General features: G+C 42.8%; 1 pseudogene; it reads left to right on the top strand.

Annotated features, from left to right (window-relative positions):
• Positions 1–16,370: 16,370 nt before the first annotated feature.
• Positions 16,371–18,277, top strand: LOC143671152 (polyadenylate-binding protein 1 pseudogene; annotated as a pseudogene).
• Positions 18,278–25,184: the final 6,907 nt, after the last annotated feature.

Genomic DNA, 25,184 nt, shown 5'->3' with positions numbered 1-25,184 from the left:
TCTCATGGAGCTATTTTAGAGGCTGCTTAAGGGATAAAAAAATACATACTTAACTTTTCACAGTCAACTTAGAATCAATATTTTGCCATTACAATTGAAGTGTGGAAAATTTAGCACCCTATAGAGTTCTTTACCCTCGTCCTTTTGTACTATATATGTCTTATATATTCCATCTATGTACGTTGAAAATCCCAGCAGACGATGCTATAATTTTTGCTTTAATGTCCCAAGCATATTTTAAATCAAATAAAGAAGAATAATCTAGTATATTTACATAGACATTGACCATTTTTGCTGCTCTTCCTTCATTTCTGTATTCTAAGTTTCCTTCTGTTATCATTACCTTTGCTTGAAGAACTTCCTTTAGCAATTTTTTCAGAGTTGTTTTGCTAGTTACAAATTCTCTCAGTTTTCTTTCATCTGAGAATAACTTTATTTCACCTTCTCATTTCTGATGCATATTTTTGCTCAATTTAGAATTATTTGTTAACAGTTCTTTTCCTTCAGCACTTAAAAAACTTTGTGCCACTTCTCTCTGGCCTCCTTCTCTTCTGGTGAGCTATCCACAGACTTTAAAGTTGTTGGTCCCCTGTAAGTAATGTAGCTTTCAAGAGTTTTTCTTCCTCTCTAGTTTTCATCAGTATATGATGTGTCAGCACTGTATTTCTTTGACTTTATCTTATTTGGGGTTCTCTCAGCTTCTTGAATATATATGTTTAGCTCCTTTGTCAAACATGGAAAGTTTCCAACTATTATTTCTTCAATTTTTTTTCAGCACTGCACTTTCTCCTCTCCTCTTGATCTCTGATTATGTGAATAGTAGACATTTTGCTATTGTCCCACAAGACCCCGAGACTTTGCATTTCTTTCAGCCTTATTTCTGTCTTTTTTTTTCAGACTGGATGGTTTTTATTGACCTTTGTTCTCGTTCATGGACTTTTTCCTCTGTTGTTGATTCCATCTCATGAGTTTTTTTTATATTTCAGTTATTTAATATTTCATTTGTACAATTTCCATTGGTTCTTCTTCATTTCTTCTGTCTCTTTACTGAGACTTTCTGTCTTAACATTTGTTCTAAGAGTGTTTGCAATTGCTTGTCTGAACATTTTCAATAAGTGTTTTAAAATCTTGGACTGATAATTCCAACAAATGTGTCAACTCATCATTGGCATCTATTGATTGCCTTTTCCCATGTGGTTGAAATTTTCATGGTTCCTTGTATACTGAATAATTTGGAGTTAAATCCTCGATATTTTGAGTATTGCATTATGAGATTCTGGATCTATTTAAACTTATGGAGGATGTTGTAATCTTTGTTTCAGCAGACACTTTATCTAGTTAGGTTCAGGCTATAAGTTACGATCTATATTCTGTGGTCTGTGTTTCCCATGGCAGTCCAGTTTTCAAAGACTTTAGATCTGTGCTCTTCAGGTCTGCCTGGGTATGCATCACTCAATGGTTAGACCCAGACAGTGATCCATCTCTTAGTCCAGTTCTCAAAGTTTTTGGAATGCTAATTATGTGCATGTGCAGCTGCAGGGTGATTAACAATGAAGTTTTTAGAATTTTTTGGTGGAAGTGAGGGTGGCAGTACAATGAAGTAGGAAAGAATTCTAAGGAAAATATGTGCCAGCATCTCTAGATAAAACAGATCCTCACTTGGATATTAGGAATGTCAGAAATGTGCAGGCTCTACCCAACTTGCCCTTGAAGTGACACTAGAAGAGGTCCTTGGTAACCAAATGGATAAAGAAAGAAATTAATTCTCATAGAAATATAGTAAAATAAATCCTTCCATCCACATATACAAGATCAAGGTTCTCAAACATCTCTCAGGTTGCCTTCCCTTGACTTCTTTTCTCTTTGTAGCCAAGTAAACTGGAAAATAAGTGCTACCCAACTGTCAGTTATCTTCATGATTACTGCCATTTGAAGATAATTTAGCATGTTTTACTCTGGCCACTTGCTTTATTTTTCAAGAAAAAAAAGATGCACAGTAAAGGGATTTTCCTTAAGAAAATATCTTAACCATTATTGTAGATTGAGTTATCTACCCTAGAAAAAAACATGTTCATAATCTTTGCATTCCTGTGGATGTGAACCTATTGTAAATAGGACCTCTTGAAAATGTTATTCTTAGTTAATATGCGGCATAACTGAATGGGGTCTTAATTTGGGTTACTGGAGGTTTTATAAAGATTACCCAGAAGTCACTGAAGCCAGAAAGGAAATGACATTGGTATGTGATAGGAGGCAGAGATATAAGCCAAGGAACCCCAAGATTGTCAGCAGCCAAGGACCAGAATGCCACAGACACTGGGAGAAAGCAAACCTTGTCAATGTCTTGATTTGGGGCTTCTGCTAGCTCCAAAACTGTGAGCCAATAACTTATTGTCTAAACCTAGCCATTGTTGCAGTATTTGTCCTAGTAGCTCAAGCAAACTAAGACAAACATTTAATGTTGGAGTGACAGAGGTCTGCATTCTTGATCCTCCTCTTCTCTATCTTCAGTCACAAACTTCATGATCCAAATCAGTTTCATGGCCTTAAATAGCATATATATGTCACGAATACCAAATTTTCATCTCTGTCCCAGACCTTCCCCCTTCGACTTCAGAACCACATATCTAAATCTCTACTCAACATCTCACTTGGATGTCCATTAAGTATATCAAAATTGAAATGTTCCAAATAGAAGTCTCCCTGCTTCTGTCATTGCCCCACCACCACCTCTACCACAGTCTGCTCTTAGCGCAGCATTCAGAGTGGTTCTTTTAAAGCCTAAGCTGAAGCACATCCCTCCTCTTCTCCCCCCAACTCCACCCCAGTGTTGCCTGTCTTGGTTTGCCAGGCTGCTAGGATAAATACCACACAATGAGTTGGCTTAAACACAGGAACTTTTTGGCTCATAATTTCAGAGTCCTAAAGTCTAAATCAAGGCATTTGCTAGAAGACTTTCTTCTTCCTGGTGTCAGCAGTGTTCTGGTTGGCCAGCAATCCTTGGATTGCTTGGCTTTCCCATCACATAGCTATTCCTCTCCTTTCTCTTCTGCTTTCCCGCTGACTTCCAGCTTCTCTGACTGACTTCTGGTTTCTCTCTCTTTATAAGGTCACCAGTGATTTGAACTAAGACCCAGCCTCATTCAGTTGAGCCACAATTTAACTTAAATGACATTTTCATGAGATTTTATTTACAATGGGTTCATCCCCACAAGAATGTGGATTAAAATTAAGAACATACCCAAATTGGGTAATGGAATTCAATCTACCACAGTGCCCACCTCACTCAGAGTAAAAATCCAAGTGTTCCAAAGGCCTGCAGGAACCTACACAATCTGATTCTTACTTTCCTACTATTTTCTTTTCATGGTCCCTAGTCCTCCTTGCTCATTTGGCTCTACCACATTAGCCTGTTTGCTATTCCTTGAATAGCAAACAGCATGTTCCTGCCTCATGGTCTTTGCACTGGCTTGTCTTGTTTCCTGCGAATGTCTTCCCAGATATTTACAGAGCTGACTCCTTAACTTCTGTCCTTAACTGCCCTTTTTTCAGTTAGGCTTTCTATGACCACCCTGCCTAAATTTGCAGCTCTTCCTTTACCTTTCCCTGCTTTATTTTCTACTACTATATTATTATTATTATCTAACATAATATATGATTTACTTGTAAACTCCAAGAGGGCAGGAATCTTTTTTCTCTGTTTTGTTTCCCAATGTATGCCCAGGACTGACAAATAGTAGAAGCTCAATAAAGATATGTTGAAAGACTGTATGAAAATATCCCTTGTATGCCTTAACTGTAACCTCAAAGAAGACAGAGGTTTTAGCTTTTTGTTGAGCATTTCCCATGTGCGGTCACTGAAAAGTTCCTGAGTATGTGCAAGAGGAGATCTGATGTCATTGATGGTGTAGGCTCTTTTAAAAGAAATCAATGGTTTTAGACACCTGCTGTTACTGCATCCTCCTAGAACTGAGTATCAGAAATGCCAGGAGCGTGAGGTTTTGCACAGATTGACTCTTTGCAAGGTGTTGGAAACAGGTACCAAATTAGAAACCAAGAGCTTTGTACTTGGACTGATTCACAGGTTTCAGCTTTTCAACTTCCCAAGTACTGCTGCGGCTGCTAGTTTCTGAACTATCTGGCAAACCGCCATCGCAGTTCTTGCTGGGGTGTGCACGTGCATCCACAGGCACACTCACGTGCTTCCCTACACCAGGTGCTGCTCCCTACACAGCCCATTCCCATCCAGCTTTAGGTCTGGAGTGCTGAGATGATTGTTCAAAGAGGCTCTTGCCACGATAGAATTTCCCAAGCTCCCCAAGGGACTGAGATGTCTGATGTTGTCCACAGTTCCCTCCCACATCTGTCAGCACAGTAATATATGATATGTAATAGGATTTCACTGTGTCGTGGTGATTTAAACAGGCATTGCAAGATTGTGATTTCAAACCTGTGTAAGTTGTAGGCATCTGAGCGACTGTGGCTTCTCCTCCAACTTACCGGCAGGCAAGGTGAAAGAGCCTGGCGATTCTTCAGTCTTAAAAATAGTCCTCGACCCTTCCCTCTCATCCACTGTGCAAGGCTGACCTTTCAGAACCGTCCTTCTTTTTCACCATGACCTGGTGAAAGGAAACTATCTGTTGGATTTGTAACACAGGCTGGGTATTTGAGATGCTGCGGCTCTTGTGTATTTATGTTTGAGTTGTGGACACTCTTGTAGAAGTAGGTCTTGAGGAAAATTTGAACCCTTTTTCTGCAAAATGTGCATAAGTTCACAAGGGTACATATAATTTTATGGATGCTGAGACTCCTGGAACTCCAGGTTGAGAATATCCAATCTACTATGTCAGGGACTTATTTTTTTTAATCAGCTTTATCTAAGTATCACTAACATATGACAAAACACACCCATTTTAAGGGTACAGTTTGATGAGTTTTCACAAATGCCTACACCCATGTAGCTACCACTCTCAGCAAGACATATAGCATTTCCATTCTAGAAAGTTCCCTTGTGCTCCTTTCCAGTCGAAACCTCACTCCATCAAGTCAACCACTCTTCTGACCTCTATCACCATAGATTAGTTTTGCTTATTCTAGAACTTCATGTAAATGGAATAACACAGTACACACTCTTTTGCATCTGACTCCTTTCACTCAATACATTTGTGAGAATCATCCACATTGTGCATGTATTGATAGTTCCTTTTTACAGCAGGAAAACATGGATATACCATAATTGATTTATCCATTCACCTGCTGATGAACATTTGGGTTACTTCTAGTACTGTAAATGAAGCTCCTATGAACATTCATGTACAGTCTTTGTGTGGACATATGATTTCTTTTTGCTTGGCTCAATAAAACTGTTTTGAAAGTGGTTTTATAATTTTCATTGCCACTGGCAGTATGAAAGAGTTCCCCTTGCTTCTTTTTGCACGTCAAAAAAAGGCTCTAGGGAAAGGGCAACGATTAGGTCTCAGGGCTAATTACAGTGGTGAAGATTTAAGTGATAGTTGTAGTGGAAGGCATATAGAGCTTAGGGTGCTTCCAAAAGCCCCACAAATCACACTGCATGAGTACTCTTCCAGTTGGTGCCCCTGCTTCCTCCAGGAAAGAACTTTGTGATACATATGTGCAGACAGGAAGGGAGCCAAGGAGAGGAGGTGGCTACAAGAAGGATAGGGCAGAACTACTGGACTAAGTTCAAGTTTCAGCTCTGTCATGTATCAGCTGTTGGATGATCTTGACCAGTACCTTGTGCCTCAGTGTTTTCATCTGTGAAATGGGGACAATACGGCTCACTCTGCCGGATTCACAGGCTACAGTGAGGCCTTAACCTTGAAAGAAGGGTCACACGTACAAGGGCTTTATCACGGACAGAGATTAGGATGGCGTGGATGGCGCTGGTACAACTGCCTCTCCTCAGGTCTAGAAATCCCAGATTCTCATAATTCTAGAGCCTTGGAGTTCTGACAGAGAGGTAGAGCAAATGTGCCAGATGGCATCACTTTCTGAACAGGGGCAAAATGTTATTAAGAAAAGTCTCTTGCCCTGCTCCCAACCCAAAGGTTTGGATGGGGGGAGATTGGCATGAGCAATTTCAGGGCATTGGACTTAAAAATGGAAGACCTGGGTCTAAGTCTCTGCTCTGTTCGCAACAAAGAGGGCAGCTCCTTTTAACTTCCCTGAGTTTAAATTTCGTCACTGGCAAAACATACTTTCCTTCCCACATCTCTCCAAGAGTTGAAAGTACTCCATGAAGTAGAAGCATCTTTGCAAACTGCCACGCTGTCACATGGATGGATTAGAAGGAGAGACACTGGGGCTAGGGCTGGGGCTGAAGCTGCCAGAGAGTCAGGGCTACAGGGTCAAAGAAAGCCACACTCAAATCTCAAGCCTCAGGTCCCAATACGGTAGTAGTGATACCTCCGGTGTTGAAGGAGTAAATGAGTCAAAGAATGTGGATGACTGTCTGAGGTAGTGGCAACTGAGTAAGGAGGTTAAAATGACCTCCATCATCCACTAGCGACAGACCTCCTATTTCAGTGAGAGTCTAGGGAGACCCTCCCTGAGATAAATTTGTGAGTACAAGAGGCTTATAGAGGAATGCTTTCAGAATCAAAACCGGTCGGAGAGAAAAGAATGCAAGATTGGGCTGCAGGAGAAGTTGAGGTGTGATGCAGGCACAAAGGAGGCATTAGTTAAGCACCTGGGGCGTTTCAGAGTTCGAGTGCCTCGGTCCTGAGGCAACCACTCAACCTCTCTGTGCCTCTGTTTCCTCATCTGCAAAATAGAATGAATTTTAGTGCTTACTGCATGCATAGGGTTAAAATGAGGATTAAAAGAGTTAATAGAAAGTCCTTAAGACAGTGGCTTGTGCATGTTATTAGCAGTACTAGCATTTTAGAAAACATTTAATAAATCCTTCTTTATCAAATGAATGATCTCTTTCAACACCGTCCAGAATAAAAAAAAAAAAAGCACTAGCCAGGTGATAAAGCATTTGGCTGGAAATATATATTTTAAACCCTGGGACTCATGCTCAGAGGAAATTTAAATCCCCCCTTCAAAACATTTGCTGCACCTGAGGGTCCAGTGTCCCCCATGTGGGCATTGCCAAAGTCCTTTCCCCTCAATGTGTTGGGCTGCAGTATGGGGATCTGACAGCCGAAGACAGCTCAGCAGGGTGTGGGAAAGCAGACATTTAATGTGCTTTGACAATACAAAGGGTTATATAAACGACCCAGTTTCTGTAATTTTGCTGTAACTGTCATGAGAATTGCTACAGACAGATACGGAGAAGGCCCTGTTTATGCACTTAAACTTTAAAAGGTTTAACCACTAAACAGTCTCTTTCTCTTTCCCTCCCCTCCTTACAATCCTGCATTTAAATTGCACTGGGCAGGAGGGTTTGGAGGGGAGAGGGGGATGCGGGGTGGGGAAGGGACTGGCAGTTGAAATAAGGGTTGCCTTTATCTGCCATTGTCCTGGACCAGAGCCCCACTTCAGCCTGCCTTCCAGACTGCCTGCCACAGCCCAGTCTCCTCCGGGAGATTTCCCTACCTGCTCCCAGCAACAAGATGCCCAGAGGGGGTGGGATGACAGGAACTGAAATGCACTAGCTCTCTGAGCTCATGGCTTTTGCCCAATTTAAATCTGGTTCCCGTCCCAGTGCTCAAAGCACGTCGCCGTTTGATTCTTGCCATCTCATCTTAGAAGACTTTTCCCAAGGTGGGGGTGGGGATAGTTCCAAAGCCAGAGAGGCAGGAGGCGGGAGGGTTTATACAGGCAGATACCACAGGCTTCCAAGCCAAGTGTCTTAGTGGGGAGAGCTCCCTGCTGCCGCTGACATTTCTCAGACAGGAGATCAATAAATGGGCAGTGCTTGAAAAGCAAATCATTCTTCGACCTGCCTTGGGGAACCCTCAGCAACTGTCATTGCAGAGGAGGCGTCCCAGAGGAGGCCAGGAAAGACAGGGGGACACGGATATCCTTGATACAGCTGGGGGCGGGGGTGGGGGGAGTGAGGTGGAAAGAGGGCAGGGAAATTGGAACTGCCCAAGGAGATGAAAAGGGCAGATGCTACAATCTCCCTACCTACCCTTCTCTGTTGCAGTCCTTGCTGAGTGTGTTAAGGGTGCTGATTTCTGCCTCCCAGATGAAACAGACACTTAGAGGTAAGTTTGCAGCTGATGTGGCATTTACAGCCCAAATCAGCCTGGCCTGAGCATGGAACGCTGCTCCACCTGGGAGATCCCATATCTGTGGCTGGGCCCCTCCTAGAGATGGAGGCCTAAGTTCCTGCCCCACCAGCACCATGAGGAGTTTAATTTTGGGCTCAACACACAAAAGCCTGGAATGAACACCCATGGGCTTGCATACTTCTCCACTTTTCATTCAGCTGTACAAAGGAGTTCTCTATAGCAGACCCGAGCTTTCTCACGAGCTCTACATGCCTCTTGCAGACACATGTACATGCACAAACGTACACACCTGTGCATACATACAAGGAAGTGGGCTCTTTCTGATCTGTTCAGTTTGATCCTCTCCAATAATTTAAACAATCTCTTTGGAAATCCAATCTCTTTTGCTTTAAATAGTCATTCTTTCGATTTTCCTCTCCCTTCCTTGATCTTCTCCAAGATGGCACCTGGGTATGGGTTGGGCACCTTACATGTCTCCATGGCAATAGAGGTTCACAATGCTGGCAAATGCTGATGTCTACAGTTAATGAACTTATTCTGTCCTTTTCCAGGACCTTGAGGTCCTCCCTGCTGATTCGATCCCTCCTCAACTTCAGGCTGCTATCAAAGATACCCTGAGGTATAGTCATAAGCCCTATTTAGTCTCCCCTCCAGGTAGCCCAATCAATTCCCTTGGCTCTAGGATCCTTTTGGCTCCATCGTAGAAATTCCTTCTGGTGAGTTCTCCAGCCATGTCTTGCCAACGTCTACATTCTCCCAAGGGCCTATAGACATTTTGGTGATCTCTTGCATGCCAAATGGGAGCCCAGGATTTCTCAGGGACACTAACTCAGGCTTGCTTTCTACCTAACCAGCAGCTTCCCCAGGTTATTGCAGGTGCTCCATGCTGGGCAGTCTCCTCCTGGAGTCCCAAACAGAGAGGGGGACAACTATGCTTCTGCTCTTGGTGTTTTCCTTCATCCCCATCTGACAACTCCCCATTCTGAAACTTTGGCCCAGAGAGAGCCAGAAGGAGCAAGCTTTTCCTGCCTAGTTGTCACATCCCCCATGTCATATGCTCTGTCTTCCTGATCCAAGTCTCTTTGTGGTTTAGTCTTTTTTCTTCTTCTTTTTTTTATTAGAGAAATTGTTGGTTTACAGAACAATCATACATAAAATACAGGATTCCCATATACCATTCCGTGGTTTAGTCTTAATGGCAAAACGACAGGCAAGGAAAGAGATATCTTCCCATATTAGTTTGAGTTTTCCTGAAAGCAAAATATTACACAAGATTTTGGGTGCATATTTAAGAGGAGATCCCAAGAATCAAGAAGGAGATTCAGGGAAGGAGGAATTACCAATAAAAAGAAGAGAAACAGGGGCTGATTTCACAGGGATGTGTAGAGAATGCCTTACAGAATTGTCACCAAAAGGACAGGAGGCGGGAGGCATTTATCCACCAGCTGCCAGTTGCCATTAGCTGAGATTGCCTCTGGAGGTGTGAATTCCCCCATGCTTCTGAAGCAGACTGAGCAAGTTCCCACAGCAGTGGAGAAGGCCCCTGGGCAGAAAACAGATATGCACTCTCAGCTTGAAGTGAGGCTGGCCAGTGCAGCAGAGAGTGAAATTAGAGAGAGATCAAAGGGGTGTGATGAGGGTCACCAGAGGTGTTTGATATATTTTCCCAAAGAGAATTTAAAGGGATTTTTTTTAGAGCACTGAAGATCTTTTAGTTCAATCTCCTTGTTTTAAAGAAGGAAAATTAAGGCCCAGGAAAGTTACGGTTTGCCCAAAGCCAAAATGGTTGGCCACTGAGCTAAAGTGAGAAATTAGGAGCCAGAGACTCACCTTGATCCATTCAGCCAACTATGTTTTTATTGATCACTGATGGAAACCACTGCATGGTGAAGTATATGGCATAATTCCTGTCCTTAAGGAATTTTCACTCTGGATATTGAGAGAATTTTGGTCCTTTACTCATGATATGTACTGGCTAGAAAGATTTGGAAGTACTAGCAAAATATAATTGCTAGAAGGGCTTAAGTACCCTATTTAATCAGACAGTGTTCCAGAAATATAATGAAGAGACTAAAGGGCAAACATTAAGCATTCATCTGAACTAGGAAGGAGGGGTAGAAGCCTCTAAGAGGCCTCACAGTGATCCTAATCTCCTGGTATTCATATGCCTTTATAGAATCCTCTCCCCGTTGAGTAGGAGCTGGATTTAGTGACTCACTTCTAGTGGTCAGACTATGGTCGAAGTGATGGGCTATCACTTCCAAAATTAAGCTATGAAAAGATTATAGCTTTTTTCATGGGTGTGCTGTTACACACTCACTCTGTGCTCTTTGCACTGGGGGACACCAGCAGCCATGTCATCAGGCATTCCTGCGGGAAAGGCCCATGTGAGTCAACCTGGATTGAACCTTGATATGAGTGAAACTGCAGCCACAGCCAACACCTTGATTGATGCTGAGCCAGAGAACCCAGCTGAGCTGCACCCAGATCCCTGATCCTTAGAGATGATACATGGTTTGGTGTTTAGCTGCTAAGTTTTGGAGTAATTTTTTACACAGGAATGAATAACTGATACAGAAGGCATTGCAGTAGGTGTTGGCAATGAAAGTATGAGTAATATGTGGACTTAGGAGCAAGTAACAGAAATCTACTCAAGCTCTGTTAAGCAGAAAGAAGCCTATATTGGAAGGATATGTGGTTGTCTCCCCAAACTCCAGACTCATGAGGATTGGAATCGGGGTTTATAATCCACTGAGAACCTGGTTGTGAGTCACTTTTTTCCTGACTCTGTCTATGAGGACATAAAGTCTCCTGAGATGCCCACCTCACTCAGTGACTGGAATTTTCTTTTTCTTCGTGTTGCATGGGAAGAATCAGGCACCCAGAGGGCCTTACATGCCTCCTCCATGTTGGCTCAACAGATACTTGAGATGCTGTGACCAAATTCCAGATTCCTGAAAGCGAATGTATCAATCGGCACAACTTGGGTCAGATGTCTGATTTTGGTCCCGCACCCCCCCGCCACAGAGGCTAGCAAATGGGGTTATAGTGTTCCCACACAGAAGGGACTTTGAGAAGAAAGCATGGGGAGTGCAGGCAAAGCAACTAACAAGTTGCCTGATTGAACTGCCCTTAAGGAACTTGCAATTTACTTTGGCTGGTTAGAGAAGAAAGCAATCAGGACTGTGGAGCATTTTGCTTGAGTGAAACTGCAGCCTTAACTGGAGGGCTGGGAGTCTAATGGCGAGAACCTTATAGGGAGGTCTAGCTGAGCGGCTTCTTGAGTCATTAGTCTTCACTTAGCTTCTGTTTCTTCATCTACATGATGAGCAAGGTGACCTTACATGAACTCTAATGACCCTCCCAGCTTCAAGATTCTGAACTCTAAGGACAAGAGAAAGCAGAAGTGGCATCTCTAGATGTCCTTGTGGAATTGCAATACCTGGCATTGCATGGCCCGATGGCCGAGGTCTCCAGCATGCGCTGGAGGTACTTAGCGTAAGGGAAAGGGCAAGGCCTGAAGACACCTGGCCAACACTGGGATGGCCTTTAGAACAATCAAACCACCATACCCCAGTTTTAGACCAAAAGATGTGCTTGGGGGTGAAGATGCAGAAAAGCAGAAGCAGCTCAGTGGCCTTGAGTCCTTGAACAGTGGCTGGCTTCCTGGAGAAATTAAAAAGCAGAGCATTTTAAAAATAGAAAACCAATTTTACTTCCAAAGCTGTGCCATCTTCTTGCAGAAGGAAGTTGGGATGACCAGAGCTGCTTTGCAATTGATGGGCTGAGGCATACTCACGTGCAGCGTTGGTCTTGTGCACTGGCCCTCCCACTTCCCTTGTCTTCACACACACACACAGACACACACACACACACACACACACACACACACACACACATGTTCCCTTGAATCTTGATCTCAACACTTCTTCTCAAGGCTTTATCTTAGCCACTCAGAGTTCAGCCTGCTACTGATGTCAACATATCTGGACAGCCACACCTATCAGCCCTGCTTTGGGCCATTTACATGTCACTTCCAGTGTTGGTGGATCTTTGGGTGTTTGATTCATTTCAGTGTAGAAACACCCTTCTACCCTTTGCAATCCCGTATTTGCTCAAAGGAGAAATGGGTGAAAGTAATTACCTCTCTTCAGTTCAAGCTTGAAACAGAAGAAGGTGTGATGAGAACTGGAATCTGATAAGGGGGTGCCTTTCTGGGGAACAGGGCTTGTGAAAGGAACATCAATTTAATGTAGCAAACCCTTCCTTTCCCTTCCCTTCCCTTCCCTTTCTTTCCCTTGTTTTTATCCTCCTCTCATAAGCACTGTGCATGCTAAGGGACTGAAAATTTGCTACCTGTTTGTGATAGTGGAAGCCACCTCCTTCACTGGTGAGGATGGACTAGATAATGTCTGGTAAATGCTTTGAAATGAAATGGCCCCTGTACCCAAATACTCAGTCTGATTATAGCCCTAGGTTTGATATCACAAAGGAAAAATGTAGTATCTGGCTGACATCACAGCTGCCAAAGTGGGCCTTTTTTTGTGGGAACTGTGATTGCTGCTACTTCCTAATCAAATGATGACACACAGGAGAGGGGAAATGACACCAGGGCCTTGTACATTGGTGAGGGATGGGATAGAAGGAGTGCATAGAGAGAGACATGGGGAGATGATCCTAAGAGGAAGAAAGCAGGGGTGGAGCAAGAGAGAAAGAATTCCAATTATTATCGGGATCAGAGAGCTGTGGCCTACTCTTATATTTTTGTGACACCTGCTGAAAAATGTAGTTTAGGAAAACATGAGGTTTACACTGAAAAAAGACCTGCTTTTCAAAGTTAAGGGATTGTTTTACTTGGCTTTGCTTGATCTGTTTGCTTATTTGTTTAGTGAGTTGCTTGGTTGGCTGCATTTTGTTATTTTAATTTAAAATCCAACAAAATATGACTCTTTTGCATTTTTTGCCAAAGTGACCTTTTCTTTTTGCCTTTAAATATGCCTCATCTCCTGTCCCCATTGTGGGAAGACACAGGCTTTCTGTCGTGTTAAATGGCAGGTCCTGCTTGCCTGGACCCTCTTGGATTCTGTTCCTGTCTTTGTCCACCATGGGCAGAGCTGTGCCCAGGAGGTCATTCCAAGTGCTCTCAGGGTCCAAGCAGAAACTTGCTCCTACCCAACGGTCATGCCGAGCCTGCTGAGCTGGATCCCCTTCTTCATCTGTGGGAAAGAGGGCACAAGGCAACTCAGAGAACAGATAATGAGGAATGACAAGAGAAGGCTCCTGTCAGGGAAAATCTGACAGAGAGAAGGTGTGAGTACTGCTGAGTCTGGGAGTTCTCCACCCTGAAAGCTGTCAATGCCCAGGCCAGTGGATGATCTCTCAGAATGAGCAGCAGGATGCTGAGAGCTCTTTCTTTCTCTCACTCTCTCTTTCTTTCTTCATTGTTCCTTTATTTTATTATATGTTCATCTATTCCTTCTGCTTTCATTAAGTATAATATTTATTCATTCTGCATTTGTTTTATTCTCCCCACAAACACATATTAAGTATCTTGTCTGTGCCAGGTACTATTCTTGAGTCTGGGTTTACAATGATAAATAAGGATTCTGACTTAAAGAATCAAGCACATACCCAAACAACCATAAGGTAAGTTAAATATAACACTTGTCCTAATGGAAGTACCAATGAAGTTCTCTGGGTGCTCAGAGGAGAGGGTTTAGATCATGCTGGAGGGTCCTCAAACTTTGGTAGAAGAGGTGGAATTTGAGTTAAGCTTGGCAGAATGGAAGGGATTTCCTCACATGGAGGATAGGGCCCTGGCAGGAAATACAACTGGCAGCAGGCCCAGCTCAAGGAAAGGCACAGAGGCAAGAAGTTGGATAAATGGCAGGACTGGTAAGTCATACAGGATGACTGGAGCAGGGTGACAGGAGGTGAGACCGAAGGTGGGAGAGCACCCAAAAGGCTGCACCACTTTCCTCCCCAATGTTGCCATAGCATCCAGTATTAAAGGGGCACTTTGCAGATGAGCAGAAGTGTCTACAATACCAGGGTTAAAGCATGGTCACTAAAGAAAAGCAAGAGGGAAGGCTGTGTGGATGGTGGGCCTCCTGGAATCTTTTCCCATTGTCAATTCAGCCTAGTTGAGTTTATCACATCTGCTCATTTTTATCAAAGTGTCATTTATCCCAGCCCAAGCTTGCATGGCAAAATGATTAAGAGCAATGGGTCTGGATCTTGGATTTCACAGACCAATACAATTTTTTTTTAATCAGAACAGCGTCCATAATAATGTCAACTTTTAATTTTGGCAAGAAAGAATATGCTAACAGTTTGCCAATTTACCATCACCATCTGCAGCAAAGACTGCTAATTGCCTGCCAAATATCCACTCTTCTCTTCTTCCTGACAAATAGATTCCTGTTTTATTTGGGGTGGCAATATGGCCAAATCAAAACCACATACTCCAGTCTCTCTTGGTCACTGAGCAGAGCATCTGGATAATCTCTAAAATGGGACTGATTTGTATGGCATGTGTTTTGTCCCTCTCCCCTCTTGCTCCTTCTTCCAATCCCAAACTGCCACCTTCCTGGTGCATCACGCTGATTATGGGACTCACTCTGAGGGGCTTGCAACTTTCTCCAGGAAGCAAAGAGCAATATGCCTGCCCAGTGCTAAGCGTCCTCCGAAGCTCTCTTTGTGTTTCCATCCCCCTCCGCTGCTGCCCTCCCCATATTTGGCCCTTGCAGTTATATGAGCTGAGTGACCTCTGGTCTTTCTCTGAGAATCCTCGTTCTATCACCATGTGAGCCTTCCCTTGCTTCCCCTGTCTGAAACTAACCGCACTTGAATTGTGCATTTCTCATTTCATGATGGCACTATGCCCTCTGCCCTTTCGACCAGGTAACAGTCAGACAGGAAAGCACAAGCCACTACAGGCATTTCAAAACAGAGGGACCCCCTTCTCCCTAGCAGTTAGTGCTGAGAATGTGGAGCTTTCGCTCTGAGCTCGGAGCACACACTTATTATGTAAAAATCCAAAAATTATCTTTAAAAAACTTTTAAAATGTCAAAAAAGAATTACAAAAACAAAACACACACACACACATTTCCCGCACCGGAGACTTTTACTTTTTTCTTCCTGTTTTATAAAATAGCCCAGTGAAGCAGCCAAGATGGACCCGCCTGCCTACCGCCCTGTAACAGCTCCAAGAAGGAACCAGGAAACAAGGCCTTCTCTCTCTAAGCCAACTCAGCCAGTCAACTCACTCCCCTTCCCCCGTTACATGGGACATGGCTCCCAGGGGTGTAAGTCTCCCTGGCTGCATGGAACCTGACTCCCAGGAATGAGCCAGGACCCGGCATCATGGGAGTGAGAAAGCCTTCTTGACCAAAACAGGGAAGAGAGAAATGAGGCAAAATAAAGTTTTAGTGCCTGACAGGTTTTAAACAGTCGAGAAGTTACCCTGGAGGTTATTCTTATGCATTATATAGATATCGCTTTTTAGTTTATGGTGTATTGGAGTGGCTGGAGGGATATGCCTGAAACTGTTGAACTGTGTTCCAGCAGCCTTGATTCTTGAAGATGATTGTATAACTATATAGCTTTAACAATGTGACTGTGTGATTGTGAAAACCTTGCGTCTGATGCTCCTTTTATCCAAGATATGGACAGATAAGTGAAATAAAAGTATGTAAATGAAGAAATAAAGGGTAAAAAATTGAGCAGATTAAAATACTAGTGATCAATGAGAGGGAGGGGTAAGGGGCATGGGATGTATGAGTTTTTTTCTTGTTATTTCTTTTTCTGGAGTGATGCAAATGTTCTAAAAATGATCATGTTAATGAATACACAACTATGTGATGATATCATGTGCCACTGATTGTATACTTTGGATGGACAGTATGTGCATGAAGATATTTCAATAAAAAGAAAAAAGAGAGGGGGTCTTCCCACTGAGAACTGGACACCGCCACCTCAGTTCCCCAGTCAGTGGCAGGGAAGTCGACTCTGTTCTGCTTGAGTAGTGTTTGAGTCCGGTTGTTTTTTGTCCCTCTGCGCTTGCCCCCGCTCCCCTCCCTCAGGCTCTGGTCCTGCTGCCAGCCCTGCTTCCTTCTCTCACAGAAAGGGCGTGGCCTGTGGCTCTGTGGGACAGCCGTGCAGAGATGAATGCCAGCGCTACTAGCCACCCCAAGGCCTCGCTTTACGGGGGGGGGGGGGGTCCTACACCCCGAAGGGACAAAGGTGATGCTCTACGAGAAGTTCAGCCCGGCCAGGCATATGCTGTCCCTCCAGGTCTTCGGGGACATGATCTCCCGCAGCATTTTGGGCTACGTAGAAGGGAACTTCCAGCAGCTGGCGGCCGCGGAGCTGCTGTGGTCACCATAAATTTTGGTGTTTTAAAGGGCAAGGCAGTATGTCTCATGTAGTCTCAGCGAGTTCCATTGCTTTGCACAAGTGGAGTAGACATCATATTCATTAAAAACTTGGGCAAATCTATAGATGATAAAGCACTGTATGATACATTTTCTGTTTTTAGTAACATCCTTTTATGTAAGGTGGTTTGTGATGAAAATGGTTCCAAGGACTGTGAATTCGTACATTTTGAGACACTTGAAGCAGCTGAAAGAGCTATTGAAAAAATGAATGGGGTGCTTCTAAATGATCACAAAGTATTTGTTAGACGATTTAAGTCTTATAAAGAATGGGAAGCTGAACTTGGAGCTAGGGCAAAAGAGTTCACCAATGTTAACATCAAGAATTTTAGAGAAGACATGGATGATAAGCGCCTTAAGGATCTCTTTGACAAGGTTGGACCTGCCTTAAGTGTGAAAGCAATGGCTGATGAAAGTGGAAAATCCAAACATTTTGGATTTGTGAGCTTCAAAAGGCATGAAGATGCACAAAAAACTGTGGATGAGATGAACAGAAAGGAGCTCAATAGAAAACAGATTGACATTGGTGGAGCTCAGAAATAAGTGGAACAACATAAGTGTAAATTTGAACAGATGAAGCAAGAGGATCACCAGATACCAGGGCATTAACCTTCATGTAGAAGTCTTGATGATGGTATTGATGATGAGCGTGTCTGAAAAGAGTTTTCTCCATTTGGCACAATCACTAGTGGAAATGTTATAATGGAAGGTGGTCACAACAAAGGGTTTGGTTTTATATATTTCTCCTCTCCAGAAGAAGCCACTAAAGCAGTTACCAAAACGAATGGTCGAGTTTGTGGCCACCAAGCCACTGTATGTACCTTTAGCTCAACACAAAGAAGAGTGCCAGGCTCACCTCACTAACCAGTATATGCAGAGAATGACAAATGTAAGATCTGTGCCCAACCCTGCAATCAGTCCCTACAAGCCAACATTTCCTTCAGGTTACTTCATGATAGCTATTCTACAGACTCAGAACCAGGCTGCATACTATCTGCCTAGCTAGACTGCTTAACTAAGACCAAATCCTCACTGGACTGCTCAGGGTGCCAGACCACATCCTTTCCAAAATATGTCCAGTACTATCAACCCAGCAACCCCTAGACCACCATTTAGAACTATGCAACCAGCTTCACAGGGTTTTCAAGTCATGTCAACACAATGTGTTGTTAATACATCAACACAGACAATGGGTCCATATCCTGTGACTGCTGCTGCTGCTACTCCTGCTGTCTACACCATTCTATGGTATAAATATGCTGCAGGAGTTCACAATCCACAACAATATCTTCATGCACCACCACTAATTACCAAGCAACAGCCTGCTGTTCATATATGAGGTCAGAAACCTTTGATTGCTTCCGTGTTGGCATCTGCCTCTCCTCAAGAGCAAAAGCTGATATTGGGTGACTGGCTCATTCCCCTTATTCAAGCCACGTACCTGCCTTTGCTGGTAAAATTACTGGCATGTTGTTGGAGATTGATAATTCAGAACTTCTTCATAGGCTTGAGTCTCCAGAATTTCTCTGTTCTAAGGTTGATGGAACTATAGCTGTACTACAAGCCAACCAAGCTTGTAGTGCCAGAAAGCTGCCCAGAAAGCAGTCAGCAGTACAACTGGTATTCCAACTGTTTAAAATTGATCAGGGACCATGAAAAGAAATTGTGCTTCACCAAAGAAAAATATATAAACATTGGAAAACTTAAATATGTGGAAAAATATATAAAATAAATTAAAAAAAGGAAACTGAACCTTATGTGCTGAGCAAATGCCAGGTCTAGCAAACATAATGCTAGTCCTAGATTACTTATTGATTAAAACACACACACCCACATATAGTAAAATATAAAAACAAATTAATGTTTTTATAAACCCTGGGAAAAAGAAATTTCAGCAAAGTAAAGAAATATAAAGCATTCTTTCTTTAACTTTGTAATTATTAACCGTAGAATAGCTCCGAATGTCACTTCTGTTTTAGATAACAGAATTGATAACTGGGCAAGGAAACATAATTTGGATTATATAATTCTTGCTTCAATAAAAATTCCTCAAACAGTGAAAAATCAACAGATGGGATTTAATACATGGAATTGGCTATGAAAGTGTTGAATGGGCAGGGGGCTCTGAAAGGGGGAGGTGACATCACGTGCCACCTTAATCCCCCTTAGAAGAACGACTTGTCCCAGATGCTGGGAACCCTACTTGCAAACAGCCTGCAGGTGTCAACCCCTTTACTGTTTGTCTCAGCTGCAAAAAGTACCCTAGGCTACACCTTCCTGGAACAGTCCATATCCAATGACTGATGGCAGCAGGGGAAAAAAGCCTAGCTAGTTTGTCCCACTGTAGGGCTATTCTGATGGGCCCAAAATTCTCTGGATCTCCCTGTGGGGTTGGCCAAATCTCCGTCAGACCTGCGTCACACTTAGATTGCTTTCTCTACCCAGTCCTGTCTCCTCCTGCTCTCTTTTACAGATGTTGATTCTTAATAATTATCCTCCAGGCCAAATTCTCTCTCATCATCTGCTTGTAGAGAACCTGATCTGTGACAGGAGGTAACCCAGAGATTAGGAACTAACTACAGGAAGTCACAGACTCCCCTAGGCTGGAAGAAAGAGGGGAAGAAACATGTCACCAGAGCCCAAGGGCCTACTCACTACCGACATGGCTGGAGTATTTGCTGGAACAGAGCCCTTGTTCAAACTGCAGAGGCTCCTTTGGAATGACTAAAGTCACTGGAGCCAGGAGCTGCCCATGGTGATAAAGATGCCACCAGAAATTTTTTAAAAAAGAAAATTTTCTTCTATCTTCTTCTCATCTTCCCAGTCATTCACCCCTTCTTCCTATTAAAAGGACCTGCCTGGAAGCCAGCTGGCAAAAGAGTCTGAGAAACATTTTTTTACAGGATTACAGCCATGAGTGAAACAGAGCAGAACACATAAGGGCAAGAACAGAGCTGAAAGAAGTAAGGCAAATAACTCGCAATAAGCCCCAGCCTCAAGTCCTCATCTTATGGCAGAAGGACTGAAAGGATAAGCCGGAGTTTTCAAATGAGATACTAGGCCTGGCTGACACCTTAACTGCAGCTTTGTGAAAGACTCTGAAGCAGAGGACCCAGCTAAGATGTGCTGGGATTCCTGACCCATAGACACTGAGAAAGTGTGTGTTGTTTTAAGCCCCCAAGTTTGAGGTAATTTATTATCCAGCAATTGATGACTAATTCAGTAGGTGATTAACAATGTTGGGTGGGGAAAACCCAGGAAAGCATCTTAGAGAAAGTTGGAACAAATAATAATGCTTGCAAAGGGAGAAATAAAATTGTAAGTAGAGAGAACACCAATGCAAGTACTTGGAGGTGTGAAAATGCTCTGTACTGGGCAAAGGAACTGGATTTCAGCATCCAGCAGCAGGGAGGCATGGACAGATTTACGCCATTTGTTAAGTCCCTTTGACTGCAGAGTGGTAAGTAGGTGGGAAATGGGGGGCCACTGTGATGCTGGTGGTGGTGGTGCGTTTACAAGATAAGAGACAGACTAGCTGGGAAGAGACCTCATAAATTGTAATGAGAAATGATGTGGTGGGAACTAAACTCAACACTTGCAAGGAGGCAGAGGAGAGGAGTAATGGGTCAGTGGTGTGCTGGAGTAGTGGACTATGTGCATCTCTTCCCAAAGCCACACTCAGTGATATTATGTTGGTGATGGTAGTAGTTTCACATTGGTTGTGGTTGAGGCACAGAAATTGGGAAACACTACAAATCAGGGTTTTTTTTTTGGAAGAGCCAGTTGTTAAACATTTACCTGCACACCCTTGACGGAGAGGCATGTTTAGTACAACCAGAGACGTGTAGAGACTAGAGACTAGAAGCGAATAGAGAGAGGGAAGGACTGAAAATGACCGATAAAGTGACTGTATGGGGCCAGCAACCAAATTATGGACTCTAAGAGGAGGAAACTAGCCCCAGGTTAATTGTTAGTTGTAAAGAAAAGTATGTAGGGAAGCATCTGAGGTCACCCTTAGTCTTATACGCTCAGCAGCTGAAAGAAATACTTCTGCAGTATCTTTTAGTATAATACAAAACAGCTCTGAAGAGTCCCAAGCCCTAAAAGATTTAGGTTGGCTTACAGTACACTGAAAGGCAAGCTGACTGGGAAAGAAGGCTGAAAGAACTCAAGCTTCCATTTTTTTCAGCCCTTTGTCTGTGATCCTTAGGAATCTGTGTCTGGGAAGGCACCATGAACATCTTTAATATGGGGCCAGTGTTGACTCAGGCACAGAGAAGCAACTGCAGGGTTAATGTTCTCTGGTTATCTGGGAATTAGACCGGGAGTGTGGATTTTAGGGTTTTTATCTGCCATTGATTTATTAGCTAACCTAAGACAATCAGTTAAACCTCTTAATGCCTCAGTTTCTTTGTAAGATGGTCTTACTTGCCCTTCCCACCTTACAATGCGATTATGAAAAGAAAATGAAATAATAGCTATTAAGATTCCTCTAAAAATGTAAAGAAACTCTTCAAATGCAATATATGACCATGTAGTTATGAAAGTCATCATTTATGCCAATGATATTATGATAGTCCTCTGATAGTTGTCAAAGACCTGAATGGACCATTGTGAAATCACTGAGTCCACACTCCTATCTCTAGGAGGATTCGGAAAGCTAGTCAAGTTTAAATTGTATGAATGGTGTCTTAGTTTACTGGGGCTGGTGTAACAAATCACCACCAACTGGATGGCTTAAAACAGCAGCAATTTATTTTTGCACGGTTTTGCAGGCTAAAAGTCTAAAATCAAGGTGTCAGCAGGACCATTCTTCCTCTGAAGTCTGTAGGATCTTGACGGTGGCTTACCAGCAATCTCTGCCTCCATCACGTGGCTTTCTTCTCTCTGTCTGTCACCTATTGACTGTGTCCACATTTCCTCTCCTTACAAAGACACCAGTTGTTTTAGTTTGTTAATGCTGCTGGAATACAATATACCAGAAATGGATTAGCTTTTAAGGCCATGGAAATGTCCAAATTAAGGTATCAACGAGATGATGCCTGGACTCTGAAGAAAGACTGCTGGCATTTGGAGTACCTCTTTCAGCTGGGAAAGCACAGGGCTGATTTCTGCTAGTCCTTGCTCCCAGTTCATTGATTTCAACTTCTGATTCCAGGATCCTGTCTTAGTTTCTCCAGGTCAAACTCTGGACTTCATCTCTTAGTTCAGCATCTCCTGGGGCATTTTCTTTTCTGTCTCCAAATGTCTGTGCTTTCCCCAAAATGTCTCCCTCTTAAAGGACTCCAGTAACAACTGGATTGAGACCCACTTTGAATGGGCAGGGCCATATCTCCATGGAAACAAACTAATCAAGAGGTACCACCCAATAATAGGTCTGCCCCCACAAAATTGGATTAAAAGAACATGGCTTTTTGGGGGGTACATAACAGTTTCAAACCAGCATACCAGTTGTATTGGATTAGGATCCACCCTAATTCAATTTGGCCTCATCTTAATTTATAACATCTCCAAATACTCTGTTTCTTAAAAGGGTCACATTTACAGGTGTAGTGGTTAGGTTTGAAGTTTTCTTTTGGGGGACACAACTCAATCCATATCAGATGGCAGTTCACTAAAATTTTGGTTTATTTTCACTCCTTTGGAAAATTTTTCCTTTCCTTTGGAATTTGAGAAACTACTGCTCTGCCGCAAACAAAGGAATGTATTTGGTTTCATGATAAGAAATTTCAACTTAGCTTACCTACTTGCATTTAGGTTCAAAGTTTCTCTGGATATGTTATCATTTAAACTAGAAGGAAACAATCTTCCTTAACTAGAGCATGGGGCCATGACCTTGCCTACATGATGGGCAGCTAATCCACTTAGAACTGGTGACTTGCGTTGTATAATTTATAAGACCCTACGAAAAGACAGGCCTCCATAGATTAATATTTCAGCTGTCTTCCCTTCCATTTCATCCTTTGGATGTGGCAGCAACTATCACATGAATCATTCCTGAATTGAGTCGATATCAAACATCCAGAGCCTCATCTGCATGCTGTGTAGGTCCCGCTCATTCAAGAGAAGTTCCTATAGGGATTTCAAATACGTGGATGATTTGTCTTTGGCATTTCTTTCCCCTAGTTGGCTGTGATCGTTTAAAAGGAAAGAGCTTCAAGTTCTTTGCACTCTTCTTATTTAGAGGTGAGGTGCTGGGTCCCCTCTCCTTGAATCTGGGCAGGCTTGTCATCCATTGCTTTGACCAATAGAGTACAGCAGAAGTATACTATGTGTGTGACTGCTGAGGCTAGGTCATAAAAGACCATATAGCTTTTTCTATGTCTCTTTAAACACATATTCTCTGGGCCTTCTTTTTCCCAGAATCCAGCTGTGATGCTAAGAGAAGTCCAAGCCACAAGGAGAGGCCATACGTAGGTGCTCTGGGCAACCATCCCAATGGAACGCACTCTTTGAATCATTTTAGGCCAAGCACCAGACATATAAGTGAAGAAGCCTTCAGATTATTCCAGACCCCAGCCACGGATACACCCAGCCATTCTAATCTTCTCACCTGAGGCACATTGTGGAGTAGAGACAGGTCTTCCCTGCCGTGCCCTGCTTGTGTTCCTAATTTACAGTATTCATGAACGTAATAAAGTGGTTGTCATTTGCGTTACTAAGTTTGGGGTGGTTTGTTACACAGCAATAGGGGATTGGCTGATTAGGCTAATGTTCTTTTTCCTTTCCCAGGTCCATGAGAGACAAAACAAGTGAACTGTTCTGTATCTCTGGCTAAAGTACAAGCCTCTCTGTGGGCACTCTACATTGTCCTTCCCAGTGTATCGACTTCTTGGTGGAAAGACCAGTTGTTGGGGTTGAATTTCCTTTCTGTGCCCTGTCTAAACATGTTTTTGATGATTCGTTCACCAGTTCATTTATTTATCCAAAAAATATTTCATGAGCTCCAACTATATAGCAGGTGCTCTTCCAGATTCTCAGGATTAGTTGGTGAACAAAACACTTATGATCTCCGTCTTTGTGGAGACAAAGTCCAGTACAGAGGTCTTCATCTTTTTCATACCATGGACCTTTTTGACATTTGAAACCCCTTGGTCCTTTTAGAGATGAGTGTTTTAAAATATATAAAAAATAAAATAAAATACCAGGCAGTGAGATCGTGGTTCAGTGACACTGAACTTCCCAGTGCTTGCCCATGCAAAAATAAAATAAAATAAAATACCTACACTCATAAAAGAAATAAATTATGTTGGAGTTACCAAAATGTTTAAAATCACATTTGTGATATAATAATAGATGCATTTGTTAATGCATTAAACAGTAAGATCTGGTGGTTGAGTCTAATAAATTTTGAGGTAGTAATGAGTAGAACTAATATATTGAGATATTTGTAACAACTGTCTTATGAAAATATCTGTGATTTCTATTGATGACAGTTACAGATACAGCCAATCTTACCATGGTTTGTTGCCAACATATCTAATAGAAGGAAAAGCTAAATTTTAGAGATTTAGTGAAAATAAATGTGAATTCTTTTCTGATCCTAATTCACAGGTCTTCTATATCCTGGGGTCCACAATTCCCAGTTAAAGACCCTTGGTCGGGGGTCATAAACATCAATCAAATAACAACACCAATGTATAATAAACTGTGATGTCTGCTATATGACTACATTATTTCCTGTGGCTGCTGTAATAAATTACCACAAACTTGGTGGTTTAAAACAATAGAAATTTATTTTCTCACAGTTTTGGAGACCAGAAGGCTGAAATAAGTGTCACTGAATCTTGCTCCCTCCAGAGGCCATAGGGGAGAATTCGTTCCTTGCCTTCTCCAGCTTCTGGTGGCTGCCAGCATCCTTTGCCTTGTGGCTGCTTCACTCCAGTCTTCAAGGACAACATCTTCAAATCTGTCTCTGCTCCATCTTCACATCGTCTTCTCCTCTGAGTGTGTAGCTCACATCTCCCTCTGCCTCTCTCTTTGAGGTCACTTGTAAGCTCAACCGAATAACCCAGGATAATCTTCCCCCATCTCAAGATCCTGAACTTCATCACATCAGCAAAGTCTCTGCCATATAAAGTAATGTTTATAGATTCCAGGGATTAGGACATGGATATCTTCTTTTGGGATGTGCATTTGTCAGATGACCACAGTGACAGAGTCCTGATCCAATCTGAGGGTAGGGGGTGGGGAGTGATGTCCCAAGGATGGCTCTTATAAGGAAGACAACTTTGGGCCGATAATTAAAGGAAGAGTAAAGACGGGTGGACAAGATGGGTGAGATCATTTCAGACAAGGGTACTAACACATGAAAAAAAACAGAAGCTGGAGGTCTGATGCCACATTCTGGGTATAGAAGACAACCAGTGTGTTTGGGGCCCAGAGGGGACTCAGGCTAAGCGTGCTGCCAAAAGTTCAGGAGAGACCGGTGGGGACCACATTGTACAGGATCTTGCAGGATTTGTGACTTTACCTAATATCAATGAGAATACATTGGAGGGTGTTGTGCCCATTTGAAACTGTTATGTACCCCATAAAAGCCAT

The sequence above is a fragment of the Tamandua tetradactyla genome, chromosome X (assembly GCF_023851605.1).
Source record: "Tamandua tetradactyla isolate mTamTet1 chromosome X, mTamTet1.pri, whole genome shotgun sequence".
In the NCBI taxonomy this organism is placed as follows: domain Eukaryota; kingdom Metazoa; phylum Chordata; class Mammalia; order Pilosa; family Myrmecophagidae; genus Tamandua; species Tamandua tetradactyla.
Note: the sequence above shows the minus strand (reverse complement) of the source record. Positions and strands in the feature narration are given on the sequence as shown.